At 43.7% G+C, this 21,054-nt stretch overlaps 1 protein-coding gene and 1 pseudogene across 2 annotated transcripts in view; both read left to right on the top strand.

Annotated features, from left to right (window-relative positions):
• LOC132010443 (26S proteasome regulatory subunit 4-like) overlaps window positions 1-14,761 on the top strand; it is a 36,710-nt pseudogene extending 21,949 nt beyond the window's left edge.
• Window positions 14,063-21,054, top strand: part of RAB7A (RAB7A, member RAS oncogene family) — a 72,550-nt gene continuing 65,558 nt past the window's right edge. For both annotated transcript variants that reach the window (XM_059390438.1, XM_059390439.1), the window contains exon 1: window positions 14,063-14,295. The gene's annotated coding sequence lies outside the window, so the exon portion shown is untranslated. The remainder of the gene's footprint in view (window positions 14,296-21,054) is intronic.

The raw sequence follows: 21,054 nt of genomic DNA, 5'->3' as shown, positions 1-21,054 counted from the left end.
AAAACAAAATTAAAATAAAATAAATAAACATGTCCTGAAGAAATACTACTCATGAAATTGGTTTTATTTCACATATTAAATTTTTCTACTCTACCTTAAAAGAAATGAACAATGATTAAACTTAAAAGCATTCATATGAGAACTAAAATAAAAACTTGAAACAGAAAAATCAAAATTACAAAATCAAGTGTTACTGTGTGTACCACAGTGGGGTGGTGGATGCAGAGCGATCCCTCACTCCTCTCTGTGTATCCACGACCACCCCTCCCCCGACAGCCTCTGATATGATGTCCATGGCTTTGTTTGTATGGAAATGAAAGAGGCGCCAAATCTCTGTAATAATAGGTGTTCTAACCCATTCAGTAGGATTTTGCAGAGACTCAAGTGGCCTGAGTCATGACCAGGATTGTACAACCCCTACTTTTGGTGTGGAAGGGAGGAACATGAGAACATGCTCTCTTTGGCATATGGATTATTTTGACCCAGCAGACTCAAAAAAAACTTTTACCTCTCCCTTAATTACCTAAAATAATTGGGGGGGGGGAGCCTGGCTAAGAAAGACAGCTCTTACCAGAGATAACTTTTTAGCTGAGAGGCCTATCTGTATAGCAGGGCAAACACCTAATCACCAAGCACCTGCTCTTCTTATTGTCCTTTGCATTACCCTCCTCCCCTTTGAAGCCCCAGACCCCCATCCCATTCTTTAGCTCAGGATGGCACAGGAGCCTCAGTTGCCTGACTTACCTTTGAGTATCCTATCTTTCAGTCTCCCTTATGTATGTATAAAAGTAGATTTGTTTTTCTGCCTGTTAATCTGTCTTATGTCAGTTTGATTATTAGATCAAAGAACCTAGAAGGGAAGAAGGGAAAATTTTCCCACCCCTACCATTGATACTGTCAGAAGCAGGATCTCTGCCAAGAAGGCTCTGTTTATGCTTACCCTAACTCACCCTCAGAAGTGACCTATTCCTCACTTAACAGCAGGCCAGGCCATAGGGGGCTTTCTGGTAGGGGGTGATTACATTGCCTCCTGGGCATAACAGCAACAGGCTCTCCAGAACATAAGCCAGAGGCTGAGCTGGGGCCACATTTTAGGTGGAATGCAGCTGGATAGTCAGTTCCAGTTGCATATCTTCTGCATTAATCACAGTTTAGTTATGAGAAGCAGGACCTATTCTAGCAATTTTAATCAGAAGGGGATTTCGTGCAAAGTATTAGACCCTTATAAAATCATTGACAAGCCTAGAGGAATGGCTTTGCTGGGCCTCTAAGCCGGCTCCCAGAATGACACAGCAGAACTGGTCAACCACTGGAGCTGCAGTCTCTCCCACAGGAAGCAGAGAAGTCAGGAGAAGACTGTTACCTGAACTGTGATCCACCGGATATAAGGAAGCCTTTGCCACTGCTGCAACTTTCAATCTCTTAGCTCCCACAAAGCTGAACTGCTGCTGAAATCCAGTATCTCCCAGGCCATGCCAGCCAGCAATTATAACCAGAGAAGCAAAATGATGGCCTCCACCTCACTCCTAGTTGCATCCGCGTGTTTAACTGGTGGATCCAATCTTACCCAGAATTCTGCCTGCAAGGAAGGCAGCGAAACTTTTGGTTTTCTAGCCTATGGAGCGTATGAAGGCACATTAGGAGATTGGAATGGATAACAGAAGTCGGTTTATCATATATACCACAGTCAGACAAACGAAGCATCTCCAATACCTGGGCCCAGCAGATCATCCCAGCCTCATCTCCAGCCCCCATCCAACCCACCAATCCTGTGTTCAACTGAATTGCTGGGGTACTTCCATCACTCAATGTCTTTGCTCAAGATGAGCCCTTTGTCTGTAACATTCTTACTTTTCCTACCAGATGAATTTAAATTGCCTCCCCTTCTTCTTCTCCTCCTCCTCCTCCTCCTCCTCCTCCTTCTTCTTCTTCTTCTATTTTTTTTTTAAAGTAGGTTCTGGGGCGTGTGGGTGGCTCAGTGGGTTAAAGCCTCAACCTTCAGCTCAGGTCATGATGTCAGGGTCCTGGGATCGAGCCTCACATCAGGCTCTCTGCTTAGCAAAGAGCCTGCTTCCCCCCATCTCTGCCTGCCTCTCTGCCTACTTATGATCTCTGTCTGTCAAATTAAAAAAAAAAGTAGGCTCTATGCCCAATGTGGGGCTTGAACTCACAACTTTGAGATCAAGAGTCACATGCTCTAATGACTGAGCCAGCCAGGAGCCTCTGGACTGCCTCTTCTTAGAAGCTTTCTCTTACCTCCCCAGGAAAAGTCTTGTTCTAGGCTTCTATATGTATACCTTCTCCAATTATGTTTTTCCACATTTGTCTACCATTCTAAACCAAGAGGGCAGAGATTAGGTCTCCCCTGTCTGTTTACACAGCTGAGCAAGGTTGGGTCCAATTCTTTTTATCTCCTGGCATATAAGAAAGTGGAAGAAGACTGAAACAGGGTAGCAAAATTGCTGGTACAATTTAAAGGTTTAAGTTTACCAACTTAATGCTTTTAACATAAAAATGACAATGCAGTGTAACTGGAATATTTTAAAAATGAATATAGAAAAGTTTTAATTTATAAATTTATAGAACATAAAAAGTATTAATTCATTTCAAAAGGTATTAAAAACTATAGAAGAAAATGTTAATTTTATTCCAAATCAGTTCTCTACTTTTTATGTTATCATGATACTCGATTTTTAGCTATATTTTTTAAAAGATTTTATTTATTTATTTGACAGACAGAGATCACAAGTAGGCAGATAGGCAGAGAGAGGCGGTGGGGAGAAGCAGGTTCTCCGCCAAGCAGAGAGCCTGATGCAGGGCTTAATCCCAGGACCCTGGGATCATGACCTGAGCTGAAGGCAGAGGCTTTAACCCACTGAGCTATCCAGGCACCCTTTTTAGCTGTATTATGGTCAACCAGGTCAAATACAACATTTCCCAGACTCCCTTGCAGCTACGTGTGTGTGGCCATATGATGAAGTCTGGTCTATAGAATGTGGGAGCACGTGATATACAGAACTTCAGGGGCTCCAAAAAGAGAAAAGGTATTTTCTTACTTCCAATAGGCAGTAAGCCACATTGGACTGAGTAGACTGGGGCATGCCTAGGAATAGTTGACCAATGATATATTTGAAGGCTGGCTCCCTGATACTGCGAAGCAGGACTATTAATAGAGGAAGAAACTTCTGTCTTTCTAATGTGCAAGTATTTAGGTCCTCTATTAGAACAACTTAAAAGTATACCCTGATTATTCCTGGTTCAGAACCAGAGTCTGGTTTGGGATAGAATTATATCATGAGTACCACTGTTTTGCAGGTGTAATTTCCTTTGGAGACATCAGTAGAATTCTAAATGTAGCACCTATTTGTAAATGTGAGACTCAGGCCAGTGATATTCCTGAGTCCCTGTAACAGCTGCTAGACTTTGGCCTAGAAAAGACACTCAGTATATAAAAGAATTAATGATCTAGGAGGTCATTTATGGTTTTCATTCTATCTTAGGTATTTTTATTTTAAAGATCTTACTTATTTATTTAAGAGACAGCATGAGTGGTGGGAGAAGCAGAGAGAAAGACAAGCAGACTCCATGCTGAGTGTGGAGCCTGACATGGGCTCAAAAACATGACCTTGAGATCAGGACCTGAGCCAAAATCAAGAGTTGGACACTTAGTCAACTGAGCCACCTAGGCACCCTTCAGGTGTTGTTGTTTGTTTTTTTAATAAGATAACCTGTTCCCAGATTTAAAGGAGTTGTAACAAGATATAAAATGGTAATTTCACAAAGATGTCCATCACTGTGAAACATCAGAAATAACCTAATAATAAATCAACATGGGAGGACTTGAAGAAATCATGATTCATTCATTCAAAGGAAAATTGCAACCATTAAATAAGGACAATTATGTTTCAATGTGTTATAAGCTTTGAAGTTTTGTTGAATCAAGAAAGATTATAAAATAGTACTCAAATTGGAAATCTAACTCTGTTAAGAAGCATGTACACCAAAAGAACAAAAAATCATGATCACTCACGGTGTGCTTTGTCCTCTGCTGAGTCTTAAGGATACACAAATGAATAAAACGTGGTCCTAGTATGGCTTTCTCTTATGGTATCAGCCCCCAGTGATGTGCAATTGAATGTTTAACAGCCACTTGTCAGTTGGGGCGGAGAGAAACATTTTGCCAATTTCTGTGGTGTAAGCATTTCCACCATGGCTGGTTTCAAGCTACCAATGAACACTTAACAGAGAATTGGGAAGAGATGTATGCAAGTTGGTCTTGAGGGTCACACTGGCTCCAGCATATCCCTGGAGATTTCTACCTCCAACATGTCCGACAGTTGGAAGGTGGTTCTTAAAGAAACAATCATTTATTCATGGAGTAGAATGCAATTCAGTCATGAGAACATCATACTTTAGAATAATCAGTCTTATTTGAAAAAGTTCAGGGTTCATTTTCAAGTTTAAAGAACAAGTACGTGTGAGTGAGGTCAGTAAAAAATGGCAATGTAAGGACTCAAAAAATTGTCTCCTCCAAAAAATCAACCAGAAAAACAGCAAAAATGATCAGAATCCACTTTTTGAGGAGTGCGGAGATTAGCCAAAGGCTTGGAACAACCTGAAGAACATTTATTCAAGAATAAAGGTGAGTGTCAGTAAGAACAATGAGTTTTATGACATTTTAACTTGCCCTAGACCCATCTCTTGTTCTCCAGGTCAAGAGCCTTCAAAAATAACAACCTGTAGGGTACCTGGGTGGCTCAGTCTGTTGAGTGTCCAACTCTTGATTTTGGTTCAGGTTGTCATCTCAGGGTTGTTGGATCAAGTCCTGCTTTAGGCTGTGCATTCAGCACAGAGTCCACTTGAGATCCTGTATTCCTCTTCTTCTGCTCTTCCCCACTGTACTCTCTCTCTCTCAGAAATCAATAAATTAATCTTTAAAAAAAAATAACAATTGGGGCACCTGGGTGGCTCAATGGGTTAAGCCTCTGCCTTCAACTCGGGTCATGATCTCAGGGTCCTGGGATCAAGTCCCACATCAGGCTCTCTGCTCAGTGGGGAGCCTGCTTCCTTCTCTCTCTCTCTCTCTCTCTCTCTGCCTGCCTCTCTGCCTACTTGTGATCTCCCTCTGTCAAAAAAATAAATAAAATATTTTTTAAAAAGATGTATTTCCAAATGATTTTCATTATCTGACTTGATTGTGGTTCCCTAAAAGACTTAAGTGGCAAGACTGTATTTGGCTTCACTTGGAGCTCACCCACTATGGAAATTTTTCCTCTTTAGGGGATTTTATATATATATTTATTTATTTATAAGATTTATTTGTTTTAGAGAGAGAGCAAAAGAGAGAGGGAGAGAGAGAATCTCTGGCATACTCCCCACTGAGCTCAGACTCACCCTTACCTCCCCACCCCACACACACGGCTCCATCTCATGACCCTGAGATCATGATCTTGAGACCATGACCTGAGCCAAAATCAAGAGTGGGATGCTGAACCAACTGAGCTACCCAGGTGCCCCTAGGGGATGTTAAAAAAAAAAAAAAAAAAAGTACATGGGGCACCTGGGTGGCTCAGTGGGTTAAGCCGCTGCCTTCGGCTCAGGTCATGATCCCAGGGTCCTGGGATCGAGCCCCGCATCGGGCTCTCTGCTCAGCGGGGAGCCTGCTTCCTCCTCTCTCTCTGCCTGCTTGTCATCTCTCTCTGTCAAATAAATAAATAAAAAATCTTTAAAAAAAAAAAAAGTACAGGCCAAGTGTTTTAACTTTGTGACTGGTAGAGGCAATAGATAAGGGTTGGGTCACACAATAGATGAAAAAAAGAGGCTGAAAAAGGAAGAGTTAGGGAATAGATGTCCATAGGGGCTTTGAAATCTTCGATATATTCTAGGAAATCTAAAAGTTCATGCACACGCATAGGTCTGTGTGCCCAGGGATGCACGTGCTCAGGAAAGAATAAAAACAAAACAGAACAAAAAACAAAAGCAAAGCAAAACAAAACAAAAAACCCAGAGCTCTCACCTTTTGGTTGCCCTTGAAGCAGTGCGCAAGGGAATGCTAAGTGGAGTAGTAACTGCTTGCCTGCACATGGAAAGTGTATCCTAATACACGCTCAGAGCCCCCTGGCCAACTGGGAGATTTGTTGATTCCAGGCATTTATAGAAATTTTGTCCAGGGCACCTGGGTGGCTCAGTGGGCTAAAGCCTCTGCCTTCGGCTCAGGTCATGATCCCAGGGTCCTGAGATCGAGCCCCGCATCGGGCTTTCTGCTCAGCGAGGAGCCTGCTTCCCTCTCTCTCTCTCTCTGCCTGCCTCTCTGCCTACTTGTGATCTCTGTCTGTCAAATAAATAAATAAACAAATCTTTAAAAAAAATTTTTGTCCAATCATTAGCTGATCAGTAAGCTAACTGAATAGATGTCCATGGCTTAGTAAGACAAAGAATACAGAAATTATATTTCAGGATAGTCACTTAACAGACAACTACCAGAAGAAGCAATAATGACAAAAGACCTTGAGGAGGGGGAGAATCTGATATCTAGAGTTGCACATTCAATTATTTAAAATGTCCAGTTTTCAACAAGAAAGTACAGGAATACTTCCCAACTCATTCTATGAGGCTCTTGTCCTTATGTCCCTCTCCTTTCCCCGTCCAGGGACACAGAGGGGATGATCAGTACATCTGCTGCCTAATGAGGGTTCCACTGGGAAATGAGATGCTCATCAATCTTGTTTGTAGCACCCCACCCCAGCTTAAAGAGTAAGTCTTATAGAACCCGCTCACCTTGGCAATTGTGGGGGAGGGGAAAACCCCAATACTCCCCAGTGGACCCTGGGCCTACAAGGATTTCCTGTCTCAGCTCTTCCCACACTTTTGCTCATTGTGTGTAGAGGAGGGTGAGTGACTGTGGTCAGGCCAGTCCTGCCACTTCTCCGTATACTCCTGGGGCAGTGCCTGTTCTTGCCCCAGTCTTAGCAGACATCCTTAATCATCCTGAAATGTGAGATCCTCAACTCTGTCCTCAATCTTGTATCTCAATCGTCAACACCAGGAAAACAGGAAAAGGCCCCCTCAACATCTAAATTAAAGGCATTCACAACCTATCATGACCTGCTCTTTCTTCTTTGGTTTCCTTCCTGCTCCTGCTTCCTTCCCTCTAACTCTATTCTCTAGGAACACTGAACGGTCAGCAGTTTCTGGAGTGAGTTATGACATGCTCTGTCTTTTCTCCAAACCTTTGCACATAGCCGTCCCTCTGTTGGCAGTAACTACCTTCCACCTTTGCCCAGCAGATTCTTTCTTACCCTTCATGAGTCACCTCGGTATACTGCCTCCTCTGGGAAGCCCTCCATGACCACTCTGTCTCCCAGGCTACATCAGGTGGCTCTCCGTGGCCACCCTCAATCCTTTGTTCCCTTTTTTAAAAATTTTATTTATTTACTTGACAGAGTGAGAGAGATCACAAGTAGGCAGAGCAGCAAGCAGAGAGAGAAGGGGGAGCAGAGCAGGGAGCCTAATGTGGGGCTCGATCCCAGGACCCTGAGATCATGACCTGAGCTGAAGGCAGAGGCTTAACCCACTGAGCGACCCAGGCGCCCCTCCTTTGTTTCCTTTATGTAGTATTTGTCATGCTGTATTTGTAGCAGGTGCAGAAAGCTGTTTATTCTCCCACTTCCATAGCAAACAGCTGTTGCTGGAAGACAGCTCCCACTCCTCCTCTTGCATCTAGAGAAGATATGGAGGAAATATTACAATGTCACAAGGTTGGAGGACAAAGAATAACTGGGAAATAACATTAGACGGGGTGATCCAGGAGGGCCCGAGTTGAGACTAAAATGACAGGAAGGACACAGCCATATCAAGATCTTCAGAATGGGGGAGAAGGGGAGTGGTCGAGACAGAAGAACTAAAAAGGACAATGGTGGAACAAGTCTGATGTATTTGAGAGGTAAGAAGGCCAGTGTGGCAGGAGTAGGTTGACTGATCAGGGAGAAAGGAAGACTAGCTGGAGCAGGGGCCTTCGCCTTTCTGCTTCCCTATTTTGTGTTTCTCCATCACACTTACACCATCTAATAATACATGATATATTTTACTTATTTGTATTGTTTATTTTCTGGGGCTGCCACTAGAACCTAAGTTCCACGAGGGCAGGGGTTTTGTCTAATTTGTGCATTTCTCTCTCTCCAGAGCTCAGAACAGTGCCTGCCACACAGTAAGTGCTCAAACTTAGGCTTGTTGCATGAATAAATCCATGAAAAATAGATAAAAATCAAATGATGTAGGCCCTCGAAGACCATGGTAGTAGGGCTATTCCAGGCAAAGAGGACCAGAGACCAGAGACCACCCAGGGATGGGCATGTGTTGGTTAATTTTTTATTCTAATTGCTCTGATTAACCACATTTTTTATTTGCTGAAGTATAATTCTTTTTCTACCTTCACTCTTACCCCCTCCAGAAAAGAAACTTATATATATGCAATTCTGTATCTTGCTTTGTCATGTAATAACATCTTAGATATATTTCCATATCAACATATAGAGAATTCTCTCATTGTTTTTTATAGTTGCATAGTATTCCATTGACTGGATGTATTGTGGCTTATTTAACCAGTTCCCCTTTGATGGAAATTTAAATGAAATTTTGTGTGTGGGGGTATTTACTTATGTGTCGTTTACTACACAAAGTAGTAAGGATCTTGAGAAGCTTTACTTTTCTCATGTTCTTAGCATGGAACAATGCTTAACACATGAGAGATTCCCAGTGAATAGTTTATTGAAAGAATAAAACACTCCTGGACTTCTTTTATGGGCTATCTTATTCTACCCATCACCACTCTCCAATCTCTATTGTCAGCCCAGGCTACACTGAGGGACCCAGATTGCTAACTGTCCCCTGTCTGCCTCAGGCTCAACCACATCTCCACTTACATGTTCCAGAGAGGTCCTCTGAGTCAGTATTTCCGGAACTGAACTCCTCACTCCTAACTTCACTTTAACCTCCCTTGAACCTTCCAGGCACCAATCTTCTCTTTCTCTGACCTTGCGAGCTCAGTCAAATAGTACCAGTTCCCATCCATGTCCCACTGATGTGACAAACTTCCTACAGTGAGTTTTATGCACAAATCGGTGAGTCACAATCCCTGACATTCCCTGTTCACGCCGCCTCATGTGCAGTCCCAGCTTGGGCTTCCTCCTCTCTTGCTGCCAGCAGGACACCAGTTTAGTGGAACACTCTTAAAATAGCTGTCATCATGTCATTCCCTTAACTAACAACTCTGAGGTCTGTCTCCCCCAACCCAAACCTGTTCTACCAAAGGTCTTTTATATAACTCTTCTCTTCCCCTTCATTTTCTATAGGACCTAGTTTGGTTCTCTATCACTGTGTTACAAAGCAGCCCAAAACATAGCAGCTTAAAATAAGAATTTATTAGCCTCACTTGGTTCTGTAGGTTGGCTGCGCTCAAATGAGTAGGTCTCATTTGGAGTCTCTTGTATGATGACAGTCAGCTTTTCATTGGGGCGATAGTCATTTGAAGTTTAACATCGCTGGACCTCCCAAATGGTACAGTTACATGGCTGGCAATTAATGTTGACTGTCTGCTGGGGGCCCAGGTGGGGCTGTTGGTAAGAACACCTGTAATGGTTTGGACTTTGAAAAGCATTGAGAATGCTTCCTGAGGAGCAGCTTCTACTGCCTGAGCATTTCAAGACTGCTGGGTGAAAACTGTAAAGCTTCTTATGATCACTTCTGCTATATCCTTTTGGCCAAATAAGTTAGGAAGTTCAACCCAAATTCGAAAGGAAGGGAAGTAGATGCCACGTCTCAAAGGAGGAGCAAAGAATTTACCACCATCTTTAATCTACCATTGTCCACCTTCTGGACACAAATTATTTACATTCTTTCCACGTGAAAAATATATAAGGGTCCTCCCAAGGACCCTTAACATCTCATCCCAAAACATCACTGGCTCATAATGGATCTTATCTTATAAATCAGGTCCAGGTACAGATTAGGCATGATTCGTCAAGAACAAGTACTATTCTTTTTGATCTGAAGACCTGTAAGCTACAGACAGGTTTTTGGCTCTCCAGAAACCTAACAGAGTTAACAGGCTTGAGATAACCAAAGCAGACAATTTTTTTTCCTTTTTAAATTTACTTGTTTATTTGAAGTGGGGGAGGGGCAGAGGGAGATGGAGAGAGAGTCCCAAGCTGACTTCTGGCTGAGCACAGAGCCTGACACGGGACTCAGTCTCACAATCCTGAGATCACAATCTGAGCTGAAAACAAGAGTCGGACGCTTAACCAACTGAACCACCCAGGTGTCCCCAGAGCAGACATTTCTGTTCCAAAAACGGGGAAAACAGGAGTCACATACTTATCACTGAGCCATAGCAATTCTGAAATCCAGTTAGACACACATTGCCAGCTCTTTGATTAGGGTACAATCCTGCTCCCTGGGAATATTCTCGGCAGCTCTTGATTCTATCCTCTTGGCTTGTGGGTTTCTTCTGAGTCATCCTTCCTTTTCCATAAGAAACAGCCCATTTGGGGAGCTACCCGGGAGGCTCAGTTGTTTAAGCATCTGCCTTTAGGTCAGGTCATGATCCCCAAATACTGGGATCAAGCCCTGAGTCAAGCTCCCTGCTCAGTGGGGAGTCTACTTCTCCCTCTGCCCCTCCCCCTGTTTGGTCAGTCTCTCTCTCTCCCTCTCTCTCTCTCTCTCAAATAAATAAATAAAATCTTTTTAAAAAATGGCCCACATTTACATCTGAATAGCTTTCTCAGTCAGTGTCTTAGAAGGCAGAGAGGCTTTGCTTTTTCCTGTGTTCTCTAATTGCTTATCTTCAAACCTATCATTTTGTATGGCTGCAGAATGGAGTGGAATTTCCATAATTCTTGGTCTTTGAGATGATTTTCAAGTTTCATTCCTCTGAAGACTCTGCAAATGGTGCTCATTGAGCACCTATTGTGCCCCAGCACTGTTCTAGGGATCAGGGATGAGTGAAATAAGACAAAAGTGCCTGCCCTTATGGAACTGCCATTCTAGTGGGAGAGACAAGCAATAAGCAAGTAAACAATATAAAGAAACAAAGAAAGTACCTGGGTGGCTCAGCCAGTTAAGTGTCTGACTCTTGGTTTTAGCTTAGGTCATGATCTCATGGTCATGGGATCTATCCCTGCGTCTGGCTCCAGGCTCAGCGGGGAGTCTGCTTGAAGATTCCCTCCCTCTGCCCTTCCTCTTGCTCTCTCTCTCTTGCTCTCTCTCTCAAATAAATAAATCTTAAAAAAAAAAAAAAGGCAAGCAGAAAAATAGCAAGTGGTGTTTTGTGTCTAAGTGTTGATAGGAAAAGGAACTTTCATTTTCAATAGGAAAGGCCATTCTCACTGAGAAGATGACATTGAAGTCAAGACCTGAGAAAAGTGAGGGAGTAGCCATACAGGTATCTAGGGGAAGAGCTTTCTAGATGGAAAGAAATGCAAGTCTAAAGGCCTGAGTTAAATGTGTGCCTTCTCTCTTCATAAACTAGTATAGTTTTAGCAGGCTGATCTGAGGGGATATTAGAAGAAGAATACCAGAGAGGTATTTGGGAGTCAAAGCTTTTAGTTTTAGTCTGATTTATGGGAAGAGTTTGACCATGAGAATGAGAGTTTGACATTTTTATAGAATTACCCTGGCTGCTGTGTTAAGAAATGGTAAGAAGTGATGTGGGAGCAGGAAACCAAGATTTTTTGCAGTACTCTAGGGGAGAAATGATGGAGGTTGAGACCAGGTGGTAATGGCAGAGATAGTAAGAAGTATCCATGTTCTGAATATCTTTTGAAGGCTGTAGATGAGGGGCACAAGACAGAAGGAAGTTAAATTCATTTTCCAGAACTGCTGTAACACATCACCACAAGCTTGGTGGCTTCAAACAACAGAAATGTATTCTCTCTTAGACCTCAAATAGAAAACCCAAAATCAACCGCCCGCCCCCTTTTTTGGTCCTTTTCAGCTTCTGGGGTCTGTCAGTATTCTTTGGTTTGTGGATATTCACTCAAATCTCTGACTCCATCTTCACAGGGATTTCTTTTCTGTGTGTGTATCTTTTAAGAACACTTGTCATTGGATGTAGGACGCACCTGAATAGTCCAGGATGCTCTCATCTCAAGATCCTTAATCACATTTGCAAATGCCCTTTTTCTGAATCAGGTCACATCCACAAGTTCCAGGATTTAGGCTTATCTTTTTACCCGTCACTATCAATCTGCTACCAGAGACAAGAATGGTTCCAAAGTTTTCTGGAGTGAGCAACTGAAAGAATGAAGTTTTCATGAACCAAGACAGGAAAAGACTATGAGAAGAGTATGTTGTTGAAGACGGAGATAAAGTTCTGAGTTGATCTTAATGTGTTCGGATGGGGCAGGTCTTTGATAGGGTGTCCCACCCTCTTAAGAGCTCTATAGTGTACAGTTTTTATTGCCTCATCTTTGATTCTAAGCTCAGGGAATCTTGAGCTCTTGTCACCAGCTGAACTCTAAAGCCTGACCTTTACTGCCTACACGCTTGTACTCATTGTCCCACATTTTCCCTTAGACTCTTCTTTCCAGCTTATCTTCCCCCCGCCACCATTATCTTTTAACTCAGGCAAAAGACCTGAGGGGCGTAACATTCCCTGATGGAAACCCAAATACCCCTCAGTCAGGGTACCTGGGTGGCTCAGTTAAGTGTCTGCCTTCAGCTCAGGGTCCTGGGATCAAGCCACATCTGGCTCTCCACTCAACAGGGAGCCTGCTTCTCCCTCTCCCTCTGCCTGCCACTCTGCCTACTTGTGTGCACTCTCTCTCCCTTTGTCAAATAAATACAATCTTTAAAAAACAAACAAACAAACAAACAAACAAACGGCAATAGTAACTGCCCAGACCACCCAGAACAGTTTGAACTTATCCCCCTACTCACGGGTATGCAGATGGACCATGGAGTGGTAAAATGAGGTAAGACTTACCCTTACCTCATTTTATTTATTTATTTATTTATTTTACCTCATTTTAATAGTAAAGTCTCCACCCAAGGAGGAGCACAAGGCTTCATATACATAACATACCATGTATGTATAGGCATGTTTCCTTAAGGCACATGCACCTCCTTTTGCCTGCCTCTAACATAAGATGACAAGGCTCCCCTATCTAAATAGTCATCCTAACCCTAAATAAAAGGAATCCATTCCCCTTTGCTCTAGGAGCCACGGATTTGTAAGTTATTCCCCAGCGATCTCCTTATTTGCTGCAAATAAGTTTACTTTGTGAGTCAATTCCACCTGGTGCATCTGTGACTCGCTAAGGAGGAACCTCGTTAGTTGATTACGCTGGTTTTCCATTTACTTAGACCAGACCAACGTCTCATTCACCTCCACGTCTCCGTCACTTTGTTACACAATTAGTACATTTTCAGTCGACTAGATCATGCACATTGACATCCAACCTCCTTCACATCTCATCCTACCACTGTGTGAGCAAAGTCAAACCCACTTGTAGAAATAATCTTTCCTTAAGTGATTAAGGACAAACGGAGATGTTCCAAAGGTGTACTACCGGGACCTGGTAGGGGCTCAGCAAATATGGGTACTCTTCCTCAACCCAATGTAAGTTTGTCAAATAACCGCTCTTTTATCTCCCACCGCTTAGAGACCTCCCCCTGAGAAAGTCTCTGCCTAGAGTATGCAAGCTTCCTTGATTCTGAAGAGCTCAAGACACACAGTAGGACTACTTAGTTGACTGAACGGTGCCTTCTGCAGAGGGACAGTACTGTAAGAGCCAGTTTGCTCTCGTCCTCTCTTCGGCATTCATTATTCTAGGGGAACGCGGGAGTGGGAGGGAAAGGCGAGACAGCTGAGACGGCTGAGACAGCCGTGTGCGGATTCAACATGGCGCCGTTCTTCTCATTGTACGAGCCTCAAAGATGGCAACAACCAATTGGGGGCAGACATGTTTGTGCCACGTGATCCAGGCTCAGCCCAAAAGCGGCCGGAACGTGACGCAAGATTGAGGCGGGGCTCCTCCCCCGCACTCTTGGCGTCGAGAGTCTCGTGACAAGTACTTCCGCTCGGGGCGGCGGCGGTGGCGGAAGTGGGAGCGGAGCCGGAGTCTTGGCCATAAAGCCCAAGGCGGCGGCAGCGGCGGCGTTGAAGGCTTGTGGAGTGCCGAGGAGTCCGCTGGAACCGGAACTTGGACTTCTCTTCAGCCCCTGTCCTCCCTTGTACTTCCTCCTCGGCGGGAGCCCTAGCGACGCGCCCGGCCCGGAGCCCCAAGCGGAGCGGCCGCGGTAAGCAGCGGGCCCAGCCTGGCGGGTGGCCTGGCCCCATCCCCCTCAGCTTCTCGGTCGCCCGGGCCTCGCGTCGTCCCTATCTTGGGCAAGCTCTAGGCCCAGCGAGGCCTCGCGGGGGAACCCTGCGTCGCTCAAGGCCCAAGAGCAGGCCCGGACCGCACCCGGCCGTGGGGGAGGTCAGAGGTCTTCGGGTGTGACCTCCGGCCGGGTTGCCGACCGCAGACTGGCGGTCCGGGACGCCTCGTTTGCTGGTAGCGTCAAGAACCAAGCCGGAGGGTCTTCCGATCTGGGTGGCCTCTGGACACTGGGGGCCTGCGCCGCTGCGGGACGCGCTATTGGGCTGAGTCCCTTGGAGCAGCGAGCCGGAGTTTGTCGGAGTCGACCCCGCCCGCTGCCTTGCCTGGGGACGCTAGCCCGGGCGCCCCGGATCGCGCGGGCCTTGCTAACAGGCGCCCAGGGCTGAGCCACGTTCCCATCTGTATCTTCAGTGAACAGCCTGACCCTGTTAGAGAGGTTCTCCGAAGGCAACTGAGTCAAGGCAGTGAGTCAGGTCACGTGCAGTGGGCTCGCCCCAAGCACTTGTATACATGTGAGACGCCTCTGGCTCGGGGAGACAGGGAGCTTTTTGTCTTAAGTCTGTTGTGGTAGATCCCGAAGGAAGTTTTCAAACTTACTGGGGGAAAGATGGGGTTTGGTCTCCACCGCGTTGAGGGACTTCTTACTGCCTTAAAGCTTGATGTCAAGTGTTTCTTTCGTAAGAGTGGAAAATTGAGAAGAATAATAGCAAACATTTTGAGCGCTGGTTGTGGTCTCGGCAGCGTGGCAAGACCACTGCAAGGATTTTTACGTTTAAGGCTCAGAACAGCCTTTGAAGTACCATTATTGTTAAACAACGGATAGATTAAGTTGTTTGGCCAAGGTCACACAGATAAGTAAGTTAAGTAGCGAAGGTTCAAGCTGAGGCAGTCAGATTCCGGAGTACTGTACTCGACTGGTCTCTGGGTTGCACTGCTTTCCGATGCTCCTGAAGTTTGTGATCTGTCTTTTGCCACCCAGTGTCTTCCTCTCTGTGCCTCCTTTGTTTCTAGTGATCCTATTTGAAATGCTCTGCTTTTACCTTACAGCCACCTTAGTTCTACCTTAAAATCATGAGGTATTCCATTTGCGGTTGTAACTTTTAACATAGGCTTTTTTGTAGTGTAGTGCTAATATTAGATGCTCTACGGTTTTAGCGAAGTGCTTGAATGAGGTCTGAAAAATGTTGTTACGTAAATGTTTTGTCAAACGAATTATGCCTGCCAATCCTGCCATGTGAACCTTTCTTAAAACCTTAGTACATGAGTATCTGGCCAGTTAGTTCTTTCCTGTTGAAAATACTCTGTCTTCTTTTGGATTCCAAAAGAACAGGCTCTTGTCTCTTCCTTGTGACTTAAGCAGCTGATTAGCCGCATGACTTCTCATCTATGGATTAATAGAGTCTCCTATTAGTGTGTTTCTCTTCAGACTTGGGAGAGTTTGCTCAGATTTGAGTCTAAGAACTGGAAGGTGAGTTGTGAGTACTTCTGAAGATACCATCCAGGCTTAAGCTTAGTCCTCCCAACCCTGTTGTATTCTAATTTCTTTTTTTTTTTTTTTTTTAACTGTTCTACCTAAACTGATATATTTAAGTGAGTAAATAGTATGGTAGTCTTACATGATGTTTTGAATTTAGAGAGGAGAGTAATGATGAGCACCTTTTCATTCATTGAGATGTTTTGAGCATCTACCATTTCTTAGACATTACTGCTTATTGAGTCAGGGATGTAGGTGTGGTTATTGTCCTAAAGGAATTTAAAAGTGGTGTGTGATCACAGCCAGGAATTCTGTTGTGGAATGGCTTGGTGGAAGAAGCTGAGGCTTTTGGAAAGAGGAGTTGTTTCTCATCTCAGCAAGTGAATCTATAGTAGGCAGTCTTGTAGAACACCAGACTCTTGAAGCCAACTTGAAGGCTTTGTTAATTTAACAGCATTTGTATGGTTTGCTCTGGAGAGTATGGAAGATAATGTTACAGTTTCAAATTGATGTTGTCTTTGGAAGAGAAACCTTCAACACTAGTTTATCCTTTTGCTCTAGTGGTGTTTTGTTGTTCACTTGAGGGAGTTCATGTCATTGCCATTTGACACTGCAAATGTTTGCTGCTTTTACGGTGTTGTTTGAGCAAAGGCACATTTGGCATGCTGGATTTTTTTTTTTTCCTTCAGCTGATGGAGAAAGTTTAATATAGTGCCCACCAGTTATAATGCCAGTATTTTACTAAATAAAGCCCTATGCTGCTGCATCTTGTGCAACTGCTCTGGCTCCCCTTTAAAAGGAGATGAGTTTTGTGTTCGTGGTAGAAGTGCATGAGTAAACTAATGGCAGGGTGGAATGTAGGAGAAAGCACTCTAAAAATAGTTGTGTAGTCTATCTCTCCAGGTAATTGTTAACAATCACTTGGGCATTTGCTTGTTTTGTTTGTGCCAACCAGGCCTAAGCCCCCAAATCCCATAATCAAAGAACATTGTTTTATAGTAAAATACGGCTTTGAATCTGATTCCAGACCCCACCACCAAGTGAAGCAGAAGGTTTTGGTTATTTGATTAGCTTCTAGTAAATCTCCAAAGAGAATTGTACTAATACCATTTCTACCCTTACATTTGGTATTAGCCTTTCTGTGCAAAGGGGTAGCAAACCGAGACCACACTCTTATGATAGTCTTCCTATGCACTGTTCCTTTCTGAAATTTGACGTGTTTGCTGTTACTTTTGTGGTCAAATTGTGTAACTGTGCATCTGTTTGATACAACAAATAAGGCTGGGTATTTGACTAGATACTAGACTAAGAATTATAGGCAAGATTTTCTGGGGAAGTATGGAGGAGGAATCCTCCTGAGTAAGGCTAACCAGTGGTTCCCCTTGGTACTGATGTCATCCTCTGAAGGAGACTGAAGCTCTAGAAATGAGCACCCCCCACACATACTGCCTTGCGGCTGCTGGCTTTCTTACTGACTCTTATCTACCATGTAAGTTTGCCACTGTATTCTCAGCCATCCATTCCTGGGTTACCAAACATTGATCCATTAGTGCCATCTAGTAGATATCTGTGCTTCTGGGTCTGCAGTTTGCTGCAGACACATTTTACAACGTGTTGATCCCTTCAGTTATTTGTTCTCACATTTCCCTTCTGTTTTCTGCCTTTTCTAAAAAAACACAGAGAAATAGTTTGCATTAATGTTTTAAAACTTTTTAATGGTGATTGTGGTCAGTGTGACTTGTGAATCAAAGGTAAAAATGATGTGTGGTGGGTGAAATCAGAGCAGGCTTTTCAGCAGTGCCTCTGACTAGTTTCAATTTTAGTACTGAGGCTGTGATTTCAAAAACAAATTTAAGAATAGCTACTTGCAAAATGTCTCTGTGGGGGAGGAAGAAAGCTTGGGAGTTGGTTCCAGTGGTGACATACAGTGTTGGCCTTGCTCATTTGCCTGAGGATGCTGTACTTAATGCAGGGGGCCTGAAGCCTCTACTGGGCTGTTTTGGTGATGTCATCACTGCCGTGGAGTTCAGTCTGGCTGATTTTGTTGTCCATTTCCTGGTGGACTTGGACTGCTTGCTGTCAGGGCAGAGCAAATCCAAAGAAGCATATTAAGGGAAGCCTGGGGACCTGGGCAATGTTAGGAATTCTGTAACCTCACTTGGCTCTCAAAATGAACTTGCTTGTGTGACTGCTGCCAGACATGGTGAAGGAGCGTCTCTGTTCTCCCTGACCCTGCAAGTAAAGATGGCTTGTGCTTGCTGCTCTCTTTCCTGGAGTTACCCAGCTCAGTTCAGTAATCCTTCAAAAATTACATTGTGAGCTAAATAGTTATTGTTGGTTTCTAATTTTTGTATGCAGTTTTGATCTAAAGTTTATTTCCGTTTGGTGAGCTTTTAATTGGAGTAATTTGGGAATGTATGATAAAGCCAATACGAATTAACTTTTTAAAAACCCAGTTGTAGGGGCGCCTGGGTGGCTTAGTCATTAAGCATCTGCCTTTGGTTCAGGTCATGATGCCAGGGTTCTGGGATCAAGCCCCACGAGCCCCACATCAGGCACCCTGCTTGGCTGGAAGCCTGCTTCTCCTTCTCCCACTCTCATTGCTTGTGTTCCGTCTTTTGTTGTCTCTTTGTCAAGTAAATAAAATCTTAAAAGAAAGAAAAAATAAAAACCCAGTTGTAATAGCACAGACTTTATAAAAAGTAGTGCCTCTAACATATGGTATTTAGTCTACCAACAGTGCTCTGTGTACTTAGAGATCTGAAATAACTCTGGGTCATCTGGATAGCCCATAAGTTCACAGCCACTCTTAAATCCTGTGACCTCTGCCATTCAGTTGACAGTTGTTAAAGAGTATTAACATTTTGTAGAAAACCTTCTTACATGGTATTTGTCTTTAAATGCTTTTGGGTGTTTGTGTAGTGCTTACCATTCACATAGGATTTCATTTGGTCCACACAGCATCTCTGTATGCTGAGAGGGTAGCCTTTTCTGTTTTTCTGCATGAGATAGTTCTGGGTCCTCAGGTGGTCCAGCTGCTAGAATGTTCATCTATGTCTGCTGAAACACATAGCTATTTCTTTCTCTCTTTTTTTTAAGATTTTATTTATTTATTTGACACTGAGAGATCACAAGTAGGCAGAGCAGCAGGCAGAGAAAGAGGGAAGCAGGCTCCCCGCTGAGAAGAGAGCCTGATGTGGGGCTCAATCCCAGGACCCTGAGACCATGACCCAGGCCGAAGGCAGAGGCTTAACCCACTGAGCCACCCAGGCACCCCAACACATAGCTATTTCTAATGTACCATTCTGCCTTTTTGATTGTACATGATGCCTTTAAAGATCTTAGCATTTGACTCCTTGTAAAAAAATGTATTTTTCTTCCACTGCCTTTTTTTTTTTTTAAGATTTTATTTATTTATTTGGCAGACAAAGATCACAAGTAGGCAGAAAGGTAGGGGGAGAGAGAGGAGGGAAGCAGGCTCCCTGCTGAGCAGAGAGCCCGATGTGGGAGTCGATCCCAGGACCCTGAGATCAGGACGTGAGCTGAAGGCAGAGCTGAAATACCACTGAGTCACCCAGGCGCCTCTCTTCCACTGCCATTTATTTATTTGTTTTAAAGTTTTATGTTTTTGTTATCTCTGTACTGACCATGGGGCAAGGACTCACAACCCCAAGATCAAGAGTCTCATGCTCTTCCAACTGAGCCAGCCACACACCACCTACTACCTTTTATTTAAAATTTCATTTCTCGGGGCACCTGGGTGGTTCAGTGGGTTAAAGCCTCAGCCTACATTTCAGGTCATGATCCCAGGGATCCGGATCGAGCCCTGCATCAGGCTCTCTGCTCAGCAGGGAGCCTGCTTCCTCCTCTCTCTCTGCCTGCTTCTCTGCGTACTTGTGATCTCTGTCTGTCCATTAAATAAAAATAAAATCTTCCTAAAAAATTTAAAATAAAATAAAATAAAATTGCATTTCTCGGGTGCCTGGATTGCTCAGTAGGTTAAGCGGCCAACTTGATTTCTGGCTCGGGTCATGATTTTGGGGTCCTGGGATAGAGCCCTGTGTCAGGCTCTCCACTTAGCAGGGAGTCTGCTCTAGGATTTTTTCCCTCTCCCTTCCTCCTGCTTGTGTCCACATGCACGTGCTCGCTCCCTGTCTCTTCTCTCAAATAAATAAATAAATCTTTAATAAAATAATAAAATGCCATTTCTCTTTTGCTGATGATTAAAGAAGTTCTTTTTTTTTTTTTTTTAAACAAGTGTGTTCTTTTTAAGGATAAAAAAACTAAGGAAACACAGAAGTAAAAAGAAAAAAAAATCGATTCACTATCCACAGGAAGACATTGTGTTAACTGGTTTTCTTCCTGTGAATGTATACTTTAATATCTTTGTTTTGTGAAGTTGAATAAAATATGGTGTGGGAATTTAACAGTGGTGTGGGAAGCTGAACAGTCTTGCGTCTTTGACCTGTGGGATCTCTCATAAAGGGATAGGAAGCTGGGGATCATGAGACTAGTTGTGTTTTTTCAGATGTTTAATGACAACAGGTAAAGAACGTGATGCATTCAGTTCAAGAATGAAGTTACTTGGGGTGCCTGGGTGGCTCAGTGGGTTAAGCCTCTGCCTTCGGCTCAGGTCATGATCCCCGGGTCCTGGGATGGAGCCCAGCATTGGGCTCCCTGCTCAGCAGGGAGCCTGCTTACCCCCCACTCCCTGCTCCAACCCCCTGCCTCTGCCTCCCTCTCTTCCTACTTGTGATCTCTGTCAAATAAAAAAAAAGAAAAAAATTATTTGGCATGGTGACACTAGATAAGTATAGTGGTGCCCTTATTTTTAAGTAATTTTTCATTTTTGTTTGTGAGTAAACTTTGAATATGAAGTAGAACATACTTAAGAAAAGCACACAAATAAGTGAACTTGGAGAATTTTTATAAACTTAGAAGCCTTTTTGTGCCTCCTTCAAGTTGTTATCCTCCCCTCCTCCCAGGGTAAGGAGTCTGATTTTTTTTAACACTATTAAATCACCAGTGTGATTTGCTGGATTTGGACTTTGTGTAAGTAGCGTTACACACTTTGTGCCCTTCTGTGTCTGGTTTCTTTGATCTGTTGTTGTTCGTGAGATTTTGTATTGAGTGCAGTTGTAAACTCCATTTTCATTGCCCAGAAATATTCCATTAGGTGGTATACCATAATGTATTTATTAATTT

Source organism: Mustela nigripes, chromosome 2 (assembly GCF_022355385.1).
Source record: "Mustela nigripes isolate SB6536 chromosome 2, MUSNIG.SB6536, whole genome shotgun sequence".
In the NCBI taxonomy this organism is placed as follows: Eukaryota; Metazoa; Chordata; class Mammalia; order Carnivora; family Mustelidae; genus Mustela; species Mustela nigripes.
The sequence above is the reverse complement of the archived record's forward strand: the minus strand, read 5'-3'. Positions and strand labels throughout refer to the sequence as shown.